The sequence below is a fragment of the Siphateles boraxobius genome, unplaced genomic scaffold, assembly GCF_051911475.1.
Source record: "Siphateles boraxobius isolate OS27281-9 unplaced genomic scaffold, OSU_SipBor_1 51, whole genome shotgun sequence".
In the NCBI taxonomy this organism is placed as follows: Eukaryota; Metazoa; Chordata; class Actinopteri; order Cypriniformes; family Leuciscidae; genus Siphateles; species Siphateles boraxobius.
In genome coordinates this window covers 305,090-321,473 of record NW_027509153.1, presented here as the reverse complement: position 1 = coordinate 321,473, position 16,384 = coordinate 305,090, and the positions used below count along the sequence as shown (strand labels likewise).

The 16,384-nt window shown below is 47.7% G+C and overlaps 1 protein-coding gene and 12 non-coding genes across 13 annotated transcripts in view; all 13 read right to left on the bottom strand.

The window, feature by feature from the left end:
* Positions 1-16,384, bottom strand: part of LOC143712784 (FGGY carbohydrate kinase domain-containing protein-like) — a 328,185-nt gene that overhangs the window by 254,177 nt on the left and 57,624 nt on the right. The gene's annotated exons all lie outside the window — the stretch shown is intronic.
* Positions 1,311-1,383, bottom strand: trnav-uac (transfer RNA valine (anticodon UAC)). Its single transcript has one exon. It is a non-coding gene; the product is annotated as a tRNA-Val (tRNA).
* trnav-aac (transfer RNA valine (anticodon AAC)) lies at positions 1,846-1,918 on the bottom strand. The gene has a single exon. It is a non-coding gene; the product is annotated as a tRNA-Val (tRNA).
* On the bottom strand, positions 7,078-7,150 carry trnav-cac (transfer RNA valine (anticodon CAC)). Its single transcript has one exon. It is a non-coding gene; the product is annotated as a tRNA-Val (tRNA).
* On the bottom strand, positions 7,274-7,346 carry trnav-aac (transfer RNA valine (anticodon AAC)). The gene has a single exon. It is a non-coding gene; the product is annotated as a tRNA-Val (tRNA).
* Positions 7,921-7,993, bottom strand: trnav-cac (transfer RNA valine (anticodon CAC)). Its single transcript has one exon. It is a non-coding gene; the product is annotated as a tRNA-Val (tRNA).
* On the bottom strand, positions 8,117-8,189 carry trnav-aac (transfer RNA valine (anticodon AAC)). The gene has a single exon. It is a non-coding gene; the product is annotated as a tRNA-Val (tRNA).
* trnav-uac (transfer RNA valine (anticodon UAC)) lies at positions 10,315-10,387 on the bottom strand. Its single transcript has one exon. It is a non-coding gene; the product is annotated as a tRNA-Val (tRNA).
* Positions 10,654-10,726, bottom strand: trnav-cac (transfer RNA valine (anticodon CAC)). Its single transcript has one exon. It is a non-coding gene; the product is annotated as a tRNA-Val (tRNA).
* trnav-uac (transfer RNA valine (anticodon UAC)) lies at positions 11,167-11,239 on the bottom strand. The gene has a single exon. It is a non-coding gene; the product is annotated as a tRNA-Val (tRNA).
* Positions 11,526-11,598, bottom strand: trnav-aac (transfer RNA valine (anticodon AAC)). Its single transcript has one exon. It is a non-coding gene; the product is annotated as a tRNA-Val (tRNA).
* trnav-uac (transfer RNA valine (anticodon UAC)) lies at positions 11,813-11,885 on the bottom strand. Its single transcript has one exon. It is a non-coding gene; the product is annotated as a tRNA-Val (tRNA).
* Positions 12,348-12,420, bottom strand: trnav-aac (transfer RNA valine (anticodon AAC)). Its single transcript has one exon. It is a non-coding gene; the product is annotated as a tRNA-Val (tRNA).

Here is a 16,384-nt window from a genome sequence, read left to right as displayed (position 1 = left end):
ACGTGATGACCACTACACTACAGAAACCTATTGTTGGGTCATGTGCTTTTTAGAAGATGCCTCCTTCCCATAATCTGCTCTGCAAGCAGTGTGACAGTTTGTAAATTCCACAAACAACAGAACAGAGGTTATTCGGCATGGCAATCTCCCTACAGCTCCTTGGTACGATGGCCTTCACCTGTCTCAAAAGTAAGGGTTTTGTAGCGAATTGCAGCATTTATATTTAACATGCCTCCACTTGTTTCCACCCAGTTTTGAACTGAGGACCTGTCGCGTGTAAAGCGAACGTGATATCATGGCATGTGCTTTTTAGAAGATGGCTCCTTCCCATAATCTGCTCTGCAAGCAGTGTGACAGTCTGTGAATTCCACAAACAACAGAACAGAGGTCATTCGGCATGGCAGTCTCCCTACAGCCCCTTGGTACGATGGGCTTCACCTGTCTCAAAAGCATGGGTTTTGTAGCGAATTGGAGCAGTAAATTTAAAATGCCTCCACTTGTTTTCCGCCCAGTTTTGAACTGAGGACCTTTCGCGTGTAAAGCAAACGTCATAACCACTACATTATGGAAACTTGATTTGGACGTCAGTCCCACCGCTTCTAGGGTACGCTTGTTCAAAAGCGACTGAAACTATAGACTGCCCAGTGTTTTTAACATGGCAAAATGCTGCTAATTTTGTTGGCAGACCGAACATTTTATATTACTGTACAGGAAACCTCAATGGTCATTTGTTTTATTTTTGTCCTTTTCTAAAGAGATTAAACCACAAACATCCCTGCAAGTGTACTGACCTGCTCAACAGAAAATCGCATACGAAATTTTTGCAAAAACCACCCACAGTTTCGAACTGGGGACCTTTCGCGTGTGAGGCAAACGTGATAACCACTACACTACGGAAACATGTCTTAAGTTAGCAGACATAAATCTTTAGGTTCACGCTTATTAAAAAGCATATAAAGGAAATGATCGCTGCACCCACCTAGCGTGGCATACAGTTAAAATTTTCTGACAGAATCCAACCACTGTTTCTGCTCGGTTTCGAATCGAGGACCTTTCGCGTGTTAGGCAAACGTGATGACCACTACACTACAGACACCTATTGATGAGGCACATGTGCTTTTTAGAAGATGCCTCCTTCCCATAATCTGCTCTGCAAGCAGTGTGACAGTCTGTGAATTCCACAAACAACAGAACAGAGGTCATTCGGCATGGCAGTCTGCCTACAGCTCCTTGGTACGATGGCCTTCACCTGTCTAAAAAGTAAGGGTTTTGTAGCGAATTGCAGCATTTATATTTAAAATGCATCCAATTGTTTCCACCCAGTTTTGAACTGAGGACCTTTCGCGTGTAAAGCAAACGTGATAACCACTACACTACGGAAACTTGATTTGCAAGTCAGTCCCACCGCTTTCTAGGGTACGCTTGTTCAAAAGCGACTGAAACTATAGACTGCCCAGTGTTTTTAACATGGCAAAAAGCTGCTAATTTTGTTGGCAGACTGAACATCTTATATTACTGTACAGGAAACCTCAATGGTCATTTGTTTTATTTTTGTCCTTTTCTAAGAGATTAAACCACAAACATCCCTGCAAGTGTACTGACCTGCTCAACAGAAAATCGCTTACGAAATTTTTGCAAAAACCACCCACAGTTTCTGCCCAGTTTCGAATTGGGGACCTTTCGCGTGTGAGGCGAACGTGATAACCACTACACTACGGAAACAGGTCTTCAGGTTGCAGACATAAATCTTTAGGTGCACGCTTATTAAAAAGCATATAAAGGAAATGATCGCTGCACCCACCTAGCGTGGCAAACAGTTAAAATTTTCTGTCAGAATCCAACCACTGTTTCTGCTCGGTTTCGAACCGAGGACCTTTCGCGTGTTAGGCGAACGTGATGACCACTACACTACAGAAACCTATTGATGAGGCACATGTGCTTTTCAGAAGATGGCTCCTCCCCATTTGGTGGTTCTAGATCGGTTCCAAATATGTGTTTCAGCAAAACGGTTCGAAGGAAACGCCCGATCGGCCCGAAACTGACGTATGCGTCCCGTCACGGGCCCCTGGGACAGGTTCTAGAGTTCCGCGTCCCTCTGACATTTTTTCGCGCTAATTGGCCACCATCAGCCCCATGGAATAAGTTGCACGTGGGACGTCAAATAAACAGGGGCCAAAAGGGGTCGAAAGGTCGCAGCGGCCCCAAATTCGGCACGGCGGTAGTCCGGGGGCCCCCGGTTCTAGATCCCGGGTTTGGTGGTTCTAGATCGGTTCTAAGTATGTGTTACAGCAAAACGGTTAGAAGGAAACGCCCGATCGGCCCGAAACTGACGTATGCGTCCCGTCACGGGCCCCTGGGACGGGTTCTAGAGTTCCGCGTCCCTCTGACCTTTTTTCGCGCTATTTGGCCACCAACAGCCCCATGGAATAAGTTGCACGTGGGACGTCAAAAAAACAGGGGCCAAAAGGGGTGGAAAGGTCGCAGCGGCCCCAAACTCGACGCGGTGGGTGTTCGGGGGCCCCCGGTTCTAGATCCCGGGTTTGGTGGTTCTAGATCGGTTCCGAGTGTGTTTTCAGTTTGACCCTTCAAGAGGGAATTCCAGTCTATGAGCTGACTATGAGTGCAAGTGGCCTTTGAAGAGAAACTTGAACAAATGTGGAAAAAAAATTAGCCCTGAGTTCTAGAGACTCGTCCTCCTGATATGTCGTTCGGAGGCCCGAGGGGGCCCGGCACGCAGTGTTTGGGGCCCGTGGGACCTCCGGGGGCCGAACAGGGGCCACTGACACGTGTGACTTATCCCATTCATTTTCACAGGTGTTTGGTGGACGTGTGACAGAAAGGTCCGATCGGCCCGAAACTGACGTATGCGTCCCGTCACGGGCCCCTGGGACGGGTTCTAGAGTTCCGCGTCCCTCTGACCTTTTTTCGCGCTAATTGGCCACCAACAGCCCCATGGAAAAAGTTGCACGTGGGACGTCAAATAAAAAGGGGCCAAAAGGGGTCGAAAGGTCGCAGCGGCCCCAAATTCGGCACGGCGGTAGTCCGGGGGCCCCCGGTTCTAGATCACGGGTTTGGTGGTTCTAGATCGGTTCTAAGTATGTGTTTCAGCAAAACGGTTCGAAGGAAACGCCCGATCGGCTCGAAACTGACATATGCGTCCCTTCACGGGCCCCGGGGACGGGTTCTAGAGTTCCGTGCCCAAAACTGCTCGTTTGGCCGTAAAAAGCCCCTTTGACCTGGAAGCGCCTGTGAAGTTTAAACTGAATAAGTTGCACGTGGGAGGGCGGAAATACAGGGGTCGAAAGGTCGCACCGCCTCCAAATTCGACGCCCTGGTAGTCGAGGGGCCCCCGGTTCTAGATCCTGGATCGCAGGGTTCTAGATCGGTTCCAAGTGTATCATTTTTTTGTGCAAAAATCTCCTCACTTTTGGTCCTACTGAGCATATGTCTTTCTGTGTGTGCAAGAGGGCTGCCATTAATTGGACCATGTGCTCGGTGAAGGGTGGACAGAAAGGTCCGATCGGCCCGAAACTGACGTATGCGTCTCGTCACGGGCCCCTGGGAAGGGTTCTAGAGTTCCGCGTCCCTCTGACCTTTTTTCACGCTAATTGGCCACCAACAGCCCCATGGAATAAGTTGCACGTGGGACGTCAAAAAAACAGGGGCCAAAAGGGGTCGAAAGGTCGCAGCGCCCCCAAATTCGGCACGGCGGTGGTCCGGGGGCCCCCGGTTCTAGATCCCGGGTTTGGTGGTTCTAGATAGGTTACAAGTATGTGTTTCAGCCAAACGCTTTGAAGGAAACGCCCGATCGGCCCGAAACCGACACGCGGGTCTCGTCACGGGCCCCGGGGACGGGTTCTAGAGTTCCGCGTCCCTCTGACCTTTTTTCGCGCTAATTTGCCACCAACAGCCCCATGGAATAAGTTGCACGTGGTACGTCAAATAAACAGTCGCCCTAATGGGTCAAAAGGTCGCAGGACCTCGAGATTGGTCACGGACGACCGCCACGGGCCCCCGAATCGGGCCCCAGAGTATCGTGGCTCTAGATGCTTCCTGAGCCTAGTAAGCCGTCTAATCCTAACTGCTGAATTAACCCTTGCAGACACATGCTCCCATAGAGATCAATGGGAGACAGAGAGGTGCATAAAAAATAGCTAACAATAAACTTGGCATGTCTCGACCTAGCCCGCTCTGTCTGTCGCAGAGGGCCACGTGACGCAACTTTTTGTAGAGTTTGGTGCCCCTCGGACCCCCGGAGGCCGCGCGGGAGCCACTGACACGTGCAACTTATCCCATTCATTTTCATAGGCGCTTGGTGGACATCCCCACGCAACGGTCCCAATAGCTCCGAATGGCTCCGATTTGAAATCTGTGGCCCCTCAGGGTCCCCTCAGACGGTCCGCAAAGACTGGGGTCCGTAGTACCCCGTTAAGTGCGTTACAGTCAAAAACAGCATCCCATCTGTAACCTATTTGACGGGTGCCCTAAATGCTGTCCGTGGACAGTCCATTTTTAGGCTAATTATGCATAATTATTAGCTTTAATGTACATCAGTGTGTTGTATTGTGTCCCCTGTGTGGTGTACAGTAGGTTTCACCTCATAAAACCACTGTAATTATGAAATATGACCTGTTAATGCATTGACCACGGACAGCCTATTTGGGCCCCGTCAAATAAGTTGCAGGTGGGACTTCACCACATGTGATGAAATCGCCTAATCATTACGGGGATTCACCCGCTGAAAATGTCTAAGTTAAAAACAGCATCCCACCTGTAGCTTATTCGACAGGGTCCAAATAGGCTGTTCATGGACAGTCCATATTTAGGCTAATTATGCATAATTAATAGCTTTAATGTACATCAGTGTGCTGTAGTGTGTCCCCAGTGTGGTTTACAGTAGGTTTGACCACATAAAACCATTGTAATTATGAGATATGACCTATTAATGCATTGACCACGGACAGCCTATTTGGACCCCGTCAAATAAGTTACAGGTGGGCCCTTATTTTGCCCACCTGTAACTTATTTGACAGGGTCCAAATAGGCTGTCTGTGGACAGTCCATTTTTAGGCTACAGTGGGCCCTTAATTTGCCCACCTGTAACTTATTTGACAGGGTCCAAATAGGCTGTTCGTGGACAGTCCATTTTTAGGCTAATTATGCATAATTGATAGCTTTGATGTACATCAGTGTGTTGTATTGTGGCCCCTGTCTAGTGTACATTAGTTTTTACCTAATAAAACCATTGTAATTGTGAAATATGACCTATTAATGCATTGACCACGGACAGCCTATTTGGACCCCGTCAAATAAGTTACAGGTGGGCCCTTACTTTGCCCACCTGTAACTTATTCGACAGGGTCCAAATAGGCTGTTCATGGACAGTCCATATTTAGGGTAATTATGCATAATTAATAGCTTTAATGTACATCAGTGTGTTGTATTGTGTCCCCTGTGTGGTGTACAGTAGGTTTCACCTCATAAAACCACTGTAATTATGAAATATGACCTGTTAATGCATTGACCACGGACATCCTATTTGGACCCCGTCAAATAAGTTGCAGGTGGGACTTCACCACATGTGATGAAATCGCCTAATCATTACGGGGATTCACCCGCTGAAAATGTCTAAGTTAAAAACAGCATCCCACCTGTAGCTTATTCGATAGGGTCCAAATAGGCTGTTCATGGACAGTCCATATTTAGGCTAATTATGCATAATTAATAGCTTTAATGTACATCAGTGTGTTGTATTGTGTCCCCTGTGTGGTGTACAGTAGGTTTCACCTCATAAAACCACTGTAATTATGAAATATGACCTGTTAATGCATTGACCACGGACAGCCTATTTGGACCCCGTCAAATAAGTTACAGGTGGGCCCTTACTTTGCCCACCTGTAACTTATTTGACAGAGTCCCTGTAAGCTGTCCCTGGACATGCCATTTTAAGTCTAATAATGCATAATTCTTCTGATGGGACACATAGGCCATTCGTGGCCACACAGGCGGTCAGTGGGATGAATAGGCCGTTCGTGGTCACACAGGCGGTTAGGGGGATGAATTGGCTGTCCGTGGTCACTTAGATTGGCCGTAGATTGGCTGCTAATTTTGTTGGCAGACCAAACATTTTTTATTACTGTACAGGAAACCTCAACGGTCATTTGTTTTATTTTTGACAGAAAATGTGCCTGCATCCCTGCAAGTGTACTGACCTGCTCAACAGAAAATCGCATATGAAATTTTTGCAAAAACCACCCACATTTTCCGCCCAGTTTCGAACTGCGGACTTTTCGCGTGTGAGGCGAACGTGATAACCACTACACTACAAACACGTCTTCAGGTTGCAGACATAAATCTTTAGGTGCACAATTATTAAAAAGCATATAAAGGAAATGAGCGCTTCATCCACCTAGCGTGGCAAACAGTTTAAATTTTCTGTCAGAATCCAACCACTGTTTCTGCTCAATTTCGAACCGAGGACCTTTCGCGTGTTAGGCGATCGTGATAACCACTACACTACAGAAACCTATTGATGGAGCATGTAGTTTTTAGAAGATGGCTCCTTCCCATAATCTGCTCTGCAAGCAGTGTGACAGTTTGTAAATTCCACAAACAACAGAACAGAGGTTATTCGGCATGGCAATCTGCCTACAGCTCCTTGGTACGATGGCCCTCACCTGTCTCAAAAGTAAGGGTTTTGTAGCGAATTGCAGCATTTATATTTAACATGCCTCCATTTGTTTCCACCCAGTTTTGAACTGAGGACCTGTCGCGTGTAAAGCCAACGTGATAACCACTACACTACGTAAACTTGATTTGGACGTCAGTCCCACCTCTTCTAGGGTACGCTTGTTCAAAAGCGACTGAAACTATAGACTGCCCAGTTTTTTAAACATGGCAAAAAGCTGCTAATTTTGTTGGCAGACCAAACATTTTTTATTACTATACAGGAAACCTCAATGGTCATTTGTTTTATTTTTGTCCTTTTCTAAAGTGATTAAACCACAAACATCCCTGCAAGTGTACTGACCTGCTCAACAGAAAATCGCATACGAAATTTTTGCAAAAACCACCCAAAGTTTCCGCCCAGTTTCGAACTGGGGACCTTTCGCGTGTGAGGCGAACGTGATAACCACTACACTACGGAAACACGTCTTCAGGTGGCAGACATAAATCTTTAGGTCCACGCTTATTAAAAAGCATATAAAGGAAATGAGCGCTGCTACTACCTAGCGTTGCAAGCAGTTAAAAATTTCTGTCAGAATCCAACCACTGTTTCTGCTCGGTTTCGAACCGAGGACCTTTCGCGTGTTAGGCGAACGTGATGAACACTACACTACAGAAACCTATTGATGAGACACATGTGCTTTTTAGAAGATGGCTCCTTCCCATAATCTGCCCTGCAAGCAGTGTGACAGTCTGTAAATTCCACAAACAACAGAACAGAGGTCATTCGGCACCCACCTAGTGTCATTCGGCATGGCAGTCTGCCTACAGCTCCTTGGTATGATGGCCTTCACCTGTCTTAAAAGTAAGGGTTTTGTAGCAAATTGCAGCATTTATATTTAACATGCCTCCACTTGTTTCCACCCAATTTTGAACTGAGGACCTTTCGCCTGTAAAGCGAACGTGATAACCACTACACTACGGAAACTTGGTTTGGATCTCATTCCAACCTCTTCTAGCGTACGCTTGTTCAAAAGCGACTGAAACTATAGACTGCCCAGTGTTTTTAACATGGCAAAAAGCTGCTAATTTTGTTGGCAGACCGAACAGTTTATATTACTGTTTAGGAAACCTCAATGGTCATTTGTTTTATTTTTGTCCTTTTTTAAAGAGATTAAACTACAAACATCCCTGCAAGTGTACTGACCTGCTCAACAGAAAATCGCATACGAAATTTTTGCAAAAAACACCCACAGTTTCCGCCCAGTTTCGAACTGGGGACCTTTCGCGTGTGAGGCGAACGTGATAACCACTACACTACGGAAACACGTCTTCAGGTCGCAGACATAAATCTTTAGGTCCACGCTTATTAAAAAGCATATAAAGGAAATGAGCGCTGCTACTACCTAGCGTTGCAAGCAGTTAAAAAATTCTGTCAGAATCCAACCACTGTTTCTGCTCGGTTTCGAACCGAGGACCTTTCGCGTGTTAGGCGAACGTGATGAACACTACACTACAGAAACCTATTGATGAGGCACATGTGCTTTTTAGAAGATGGCTCCTTCCCATAATCTGCCCTGCAAGCAGTGTGACAGTCTGTAAATTCCACAAACAACAGAACAGAGGTCATTCGGCACCCACCTAGTGTCATTCGGCATGGCAGTCTGCCTACAGCTCCTTGGTATGATGGCCTTCACCTGTCTTAAAAGTAAGGGTTTTGTAGCAAATTGCAGCATTTATATTTAACATGCCTCCACTTGTTTCCACCCAATTTAGAACTGAGGACCTTTCGCCTGTAAAGCGAACGTGATAACCACTACACTACGGAAACTTGGTTTGGATCTCATTCCAACCTCTTCTAGCGTACGCTTGTTCAAAAGCGACTGAAACTATAGACTGCCCAGTGTTTTTAACATGGCAAAAAGCTGCTAATTTTGTTGGCAGACCGAACAGTTTATATTACTGTTTAGGAAACCTCAATGGTCATTTGTTTTATTTTTGTCCTTTTTTAAAGAGATTAAACTACAAACATCCCTGCAAGTGTACTGACCTGCTCAACAGAAAATCGCATACGAAATTTTTGCAAAAAACACCCACAGTTTCGAACTGGGGACCATTCGCGTGTGAGGCAAACGTGATAACCACTTCACTACGGAAACAAGTCTTCAGGCTGCAGACATAAATCTTTAAGTGCACGCTTATTAAAAAGAATATAAAGGAAATGAGCGCTGCACCCACCTAGTGTGGCAAACAGTTTAAATTTTCTGTCAGAATGCAACCACTTTTTCTGCTCGGTTTCGAACCGAAGACCTTTCGCGTGTTAGGCGAACGTGATGACCACTACACCACAGAAACCTATTGATGAGGTGCAAGTGCTTTTTAGAAGATGGCTCCTTCCCATAATCTGCTCTGCAAGCAGTGTGACAGTCTGTAAATTCCACAAACAACAGAACATAGGTCATTCGGCATGGCAGTCTGCCTACAGCTCCTTGGTACGATGGCCTTCACCTGTCTCAAAAGTAAGGGTATTGTAGCGAATTGCAGCATTTATATTTAAAATGCATCCACTTGTTTCCGCCCAGTTTTGAACTGAGGACCTTTCATGTGTAAAGGAAATGTGATAACCACTACACTACGGAAACTTGATTTGGACGACAGTCCCACCGCTTGTAGGGTACGCTTGTTCAAAAGCGACTGAAACTATAGACTGCCCAGTGTTTTTAACATGGCAAAAAGCTGCTAATTTTGTTGGCAGACCGAACATTTTATATTACTGTACAGGAAATCGCAATGGTCATTTGTTTTATTTTTGTCTTTTTCTAAGAGATTAAACCACAAACATCCCTGCAAGTGTACTGACCTGCTCAACAGAAAATCGCATACGAAATTTTTGCAAAAACCACCCACTGTTTCCGCCCAGTTTCGAACTGGGGACCTTTCGCGTGTGAAGCGAACGTGATAACCTCAACACTACGGAAACACGTCTTCAGGTGGCAGACATACATCTTTAGGTGCACGCTTGTTAAAAAGCGTATAAAGTAAATGAGCGCTACACTCACCTAGCGTGGCAAACAGTATAAATTTTCTGTCAGAACCCAACCACTGTTTCTGCTCGGTTTCTAACTAGGGACCTTTCGCGTGTTAGCCGAATGTGATGACCACTACACTACAGAAACCTATTGATGAGACGGATGTGCTTTTTAGAAGATGGCTCCTTCCCATAATCTGCCCTGCAAGCAGTGTGACAGTCTGTAAATTCCACAAACAACAGAACAGAGGTCATTCGGCATGGTCTTCTGCCTACAGCTCCTTGGTACGATGGCCTTCACCTGTCTTAAAATTAAGGGTTTTGTATCTAATTGCAGCATTTATATTTAACATGCCTCCACTTGTTTCCGCCCAGTTTTGAACTGAAGACCTTTGCGTGTAAAACGAACGTGATATCATGGTATGTGCTTTTTAGTAGATGGCTCCTTCCCATAATCTGCTCTGCAAGTAATGTGACAGTCTGTGAATTCCACAAACAACAGAACATAGGTCATTCGGCATGGCAGTCTGCCTACAGCTCCTTGGTACGATGGCCTTCACCTGTCTCAAAAGTAAGGGTTTTGTAGCGAATTGGAGCATTACATTTAAAATGCCTCTACTTGTTTCCGCCCAGTTTTGAACTGAGGACCTTTCGCGTGTAAAGCAAACGTGATAACCACTACACTACGGAAACTTGATTTGGACATCAGTCCCACCGCTTCTAGGGTACGCTTGTTCAAAAGCGACTGAAACTATAGACTGCCCAGTGTTTTTAACATGGCAAAAAGCTGCTAATTTTGTTGGCAGACCGAACATTTTATATTACTGTACAGGAAACCTCAATGGTCATTTGTTTTATTTTTGTCCTTTTCTAAAGAGATTAAACCACAAACATCCCTGCAAGTGTACTGACCTGCTCAACAGAAAATCGCATATGAAATTTTTGCCAAAACCACTCACAGTTTCCGCCCAGTTTCAAACTGGGGACCTTTCGCGTGTGAGGCGAACGTGATAACCACTACACTACGGAAACACGGCTTCAGGTGGCAGACATAAATCTTTAGCTGCACGCTTATTAAAAAGCATATAAAGGAAATGAGCGCTGCACCTAAGCATATAAATGAAATGATCGCTGCACCCACCTAGCGTGGCAAAAAGTTTACATTTTCTGTCAGAATCCAACCCCTGTGTCTGCTCGGTTTCGAACCGAGGACCTTTCGCGTGTTAGGCAAACGTGATCAACACTACACTACAGAAACCTATTGATGAAGCACATGTGCTTTTTAGAAGATGGCTCCTTCCCATAATCTGCTCTGCAAGCAGGGTGACAGTCTGTGAATTCCACAAACAACAGAACAGAGGTCATTCAGCATGGCAGTCTGCCTACAGCTCCTTGATACGATGGCCTTCACCTGTCTCAAAAGTAAAGGTTTTGTAGCGAATTGCAGCATTTATATTTAAAATGCATCCACTTGTTTCCGCCCAGTTTTGAACTGAGGACCTTTCGCGTGTAAAGCAAACGTGATAACCACTACACTACGGAAACTTGATTTGCAAGTCAGTCCCACAGCTTCTAGGCTACGCTTGTTCAAAAGCGACTGAAACTATAGACTGCCCAGTGTTTTTAACATGGCAAAAAACTGCTAATTTTGTTGGCAGACCAAACTGGGGACCTTTCACGTGTGAGTCGAACGTGATAACCTCTACACTACGGAAACACGTCTTCAGGTTGCAGACATAAATCTTTAGGTGCACGCTTGTTAAAAAGCGTATTAAGGAAATGAGCGCTACACTCACCTAACAGTTTAAATTTTCTGTCAGAACCCAACCACTGTTTCTGCTCGGTTTCAAACCAAGGACCTTTCGCGTGTTAGGCGAATGTGATGACCACTACACTACAGAAACCTATTGACGAGACGGATGTGCTTTTTAGAACATGGCTCCTTCCCATAATCTGCTCTGCAAGTAGTGTGACAGTCTGTAAATTCCACAAACAACAGAACAGAGGTTATTCGGCATGGCAATCTGCCTACAGCTCCTTGGTACGATGGCCTTCACCTGTCTCAAAAGTAAAGGTTTTGTAGCCAATTGCAGCATTTATATTTAACATGCCTCCACTTGTTTCCGCCCAGTTTCGAACTGAGGACCCTTCGCGTGTAAAGCGAACGTGATAACCACTACACTACGGAAACTTGATTTACATGTCAGTCCCACCTCTTCTAGCGTATGCTTGTTCAAAAGCGACTGAAACTATAGACTGCCCAGTGTTTTTAACATGGCAAAAAGCTGCTAATTTTTTTGTCCGACCAAACATCTTTTATTACTGTACAGGAAACCTCAATGGTCATTTGTTTTATTTTTGTCCTTTTCTAAAGAGATTAAACCACAAACATCCCTGCAAGTGTACTGACCTGCTCAACCGAAAATCGCATATGAAATTTTTTCCAAAACCACCCACAGTTTCCGCCCATTTTCGAACTGGGGACCTTTCGCGTGTTAGGCGAACGTGATAACCACTACACTACGGAAACACGTCTTCAGGTTGCAGACATAAATCTTTAGGTGCACGCTTATTAAAAAGCATATAAAGGAAATAAGCGCTGCACCCACCTAGCGTGGCAAACAGTTTAAATTTTCTGTCAGAATCAAACCGCTGTTTCTGCTCGGTTTCGAACCGAGGACCTTTCGCGTGTTAGGCGAACGTGATGACCACTACACAACAGAAACCTATTGATGAGGCACATGTGCTTTTTAGAAGATGGCTCCTTCCCATAATCTGCACTGCAAACAGTGTGATAGTCTGTAAATTCCACAAACAACAGAACAGAGGTCATTCGGCATGGCAGTCTGCCTACAGCTCCTTGTCAAAAGTAAGGGAAATTAGGTAGTTCATGGAAATATCCCTATTAATTTAAGTTGCCATTGGACGCTTAAGGACTCGGAGGGATCTCTGCTCCAAATGGACGCCCATTTGCCGCTTAAGTTAATGGTGAAATGGACACTTTGCGTTTTTGGGGTGTAAGGCGTATGAATGCATTGCATTGCCCATAGGGCCCTGGATGGACAGGCTGGTGGTGGTGGACCGGTGGTGGACAGGCTTTAAATTCCACAAACAACAGAACAGAGGTCATTCGGTATGGCAGTCCTTACAGCTCCTTGGTACGATGGCCTTCACCTGTCTCAAAAGTCATGCCGATCTTTATGGGAGCTCCCTGGGCACAGCGCTATGGAGGGCCAGGATCGGAGTTGGGTTTGCACGATTGGAAGGCGCAGACGGAATATCTGGCCGGATTACAGGGACTGAGTGCATCACAGAAAGTACAGTTTGTGTTGGGGTCTTTGGAAGGAGAAGCCAAAAGAGAAGTTTTTGCTGCATCGGAAGCCACACGGGCTACCGCGAAAACTATCTTCGATTTCCTGTCCGGATTATATGGAGACTCTACCCCGGTGGCCACTCTTCGTGCCCAGTTCTTTAACTATCAACAGGGGCCTAAGCGGACTCTTCGGGCATACTCCTTGAAATTGCGGGAGCATTTTGGCCGGCTTTTGGGTGAACTTCGTCTGGGTCGAGTCGAGGGCGGATCTATGGTGAGAGAGAGGTCGTATTCGGAGAAGGGGCGAGCTCCTGTGCGCCGCCCCCTACGTCCTGTGGGCCCCCGGTTCCAGTGGGATGACCAGGGAAGGCCCATCTGTATTAATTGTGGAGACCCGGGACACATCAGTCGTCAGTGTGGGCTCCGTCGGGGTTCTCAAGGGGGTTTTTAGTCCCACCGGCTACTGTGGGTCAAGTGGCCGGGACCCCTTTGTGTGACCCTCCTTCTGTTCCTGTTTTACGAGACGACAGGGTTGGGCGCTGTCCCACCGTGGAGGTTCAAGCTAACGGAGTCACGATAGATTGTCTGGTCGATACAGGTTCTCAAGTTACGTTATTTTCGGAGAGCCTGGCCCAGGAGTTGGTTGCAGATCATCGGCTCCAAGCAGTGGACGCTTCTAGGCTGACTTTACGGGGGCAAATGGTCTGGACATCCCTTACACTGGGTACATCGTGGTAGACTTTCTGGTCCGAGGGGTTCCCGTCCAACAGAAAGGGGTCGTTATCGTCCGAGATCATTGCTTGTGCATTCATCGAGCACTCCTAGGGAGGAACGTTATACTGGATTGCTCGGAGGAATTGTTTCTGGGCCGGCCGGCTCGGACTTCTCTGTCATCGGCGAAGCAGGACAGGGACCGGATTCTGGCCGATTGCCGAAGAGTGCACGTGGCTAGTCAAGTGAAGGAGAGAGAAGGCATCGGTCGAGTAGCCTGTCGGTACGCTTTGTCTGTCCCAGCCCAGAGCGAGACCGTGCTTTGGGTCCGAGTACCTGCAGGACCCTGTGGGACGGGTACCTGTGTCCTGGTGGAGCCCCATGAGGACTGTCAACCCATTGAAGTGGCACACGGGCTGACGGCCATCCACCGTGGGCGAGTCTCAGTAAAGGTGCGGAATGCCAATCCCTACCCCGTGCTCCTTCGTCGACACCAACGTCTGGTTCGAGTTTCCTCGGTACGCTCTGCCCAGGTTCACGAGCATCAGTACGTCTGCTTCAGGCAGGTGAGCTCTGCGGTGGTGGAAGTCGCCGTCCGCCCAGTTGAGGCAGAACCAGGCTCTGTGGGAGGAGGGATGCCGACCCATTTGATGGGAGAGTCCCTGAAGGGTGAAAATCTGGAGGAGGAACAGGTGTTACAGCTCCAGGAGCTCTTGAGAAAATGGCAACATGTGTTCTCGAACCACGAAGAAGACTATGGCTGCACAGGGGTAGTGAGGCATCAAATACCTACCGGTGAGGCGATGCCTTGCCAAGAGCGGTATCGTCCGGTGCCACCCACCCTCTATGCCGAGGTCCGCGCCCTGTTGAAAGGGATGCTGGAGGGAGGAATTGTTCGAGAGAGCAGTAGTCCGTGGGCGGCGCCAATTGTTCTGGTTCAGAAGAAAACGGGAGCTTGGAGGTTCTGCGTTGACTACCGCAAACTCAACAGTGTAACGAAGAAAGATACATTCCCGTTGCCACGGATTGAAGACTCACTCACCTGTCTCACACAAGCGGCGTGGTACTCCACATTGGACCTGGCGAGTGGATACTGGCAGGTGCAGGTAGACGACCGAGATAGAGAGAAGACAGTCTTCACCACCCCGTTTGGGTTATTTGAATGGGACCGGATGCTGTTTGGCCTGTGCAATGCTCCTGCGACCTTTCAGCGCTTGATGCAGCACTGTCTAGGGGGACAACTGGTCGACTCAACGCTGGTATACCTGGACGATGTGATCATCTTCTCCCCTGACTTCCGCACTCACCTGCACCATCTAGGTGGGAGGAGGACCACCTAGGGAGGAGGAGGAACACAGGAAGTGTTCAGGGCCATGGAGAAATATGGGCTAAAGCTTAGGCCAGACAAATACCAGTTATTGCGGAAGGAGGTACCGTTCTTGGGACATCGTGTCAGTGCTGCAGGGATATCCCCCGACCCGGAGAAGGTGGCGGCTGTCCAAGGGTGGGAGCCACCCCGGGCAGTGAGACAGGTGCGGTCGTTCCTGGGGTTCGTGGGATATTGTCGACGCTTTATAAAATGATTATCTGGGCATGCTAGGCCATTGAACCAACTCCTTGCTGGTTCCGGACGTGCCTGTGGCAAAGGCTCCCCGTCAGTGCATTGGGATTCCACCTGTGAGACCGCTTTCCAGAACCTCAAGCAGGAACTTCTGAGGGCCCCTATCTTGGCCTACGCAGACTTCACCCAGCCGTTCCTTCTGTACACTGACACCAGCAATGCAGGTTTGGGAGCCGTGTTGGCCCAAGAGCACCAAGGAGTGGAGAGAGTGATTGCATACGCAAGTCGAAGTTTACATCCCGCAGAGCGGAACGCGGCAACTTACAGTTCCTTCAAAATCGAACTACTGGCAATGAAGTGGGCCATGACGGAGAAGTTCAAAGATTACCTGTTGGGAGCAAAGGTGACGGTGATTACGGATAATAATCCATTAGTGCACTTGCAGACCGCCAAGTTGGGGGCAGTAGAACAGCGTTGGGTGGCACAACTAGCAAATTATGATTAACAGCTTAAATACCGACCCGGCAGAGAACACGTAAATGCGTACGCCCTGTCCAGACTCCCAGTCATCCGGAGGGACAACCAAACACCCTTTTTTACCCCTGGCCCTGAAGACGAGTTGCTGATGGCAATGTTGGAAGCTCCCGGGACCCTGAGGGCTGTTCCGTCTAGTTGGGGGTGGGACCCCGGGCGGTGGAGAAGGCTGCAGCTGGGAGATGTAGACCTGTGTCAGGTTACGTTGTACCTTAGACAGGGATACATGCCGAGAGCAGAGGAAAGCGGGCTCAGACGGTGGGAGTACAACAGCTCCTAAGGCAGTGGAAGAGGCTGCGACTTAGAGAAGGGGTAATCTGCCGTTCGATGCGAGATCCCCGAACACAGGAGACAGTACACCAGGTGGTGGTACCGGAGGGCCAAGTCTCGGAGCTATTGACTGCATTCCACACCCATACTGGCCATCAGGGCCAAGAGAAGACGCTGTCTCTGCTGAGGAGGTATTTATACTGGCCTAGGATGGAAAAGAAAGTTGAGGAGTTCGTTCAGAGTTGTCCACGGTGTACGTTGTTCAAACGCAGGAAGGAAGTCCGAGCCCCATTGGTCCCCC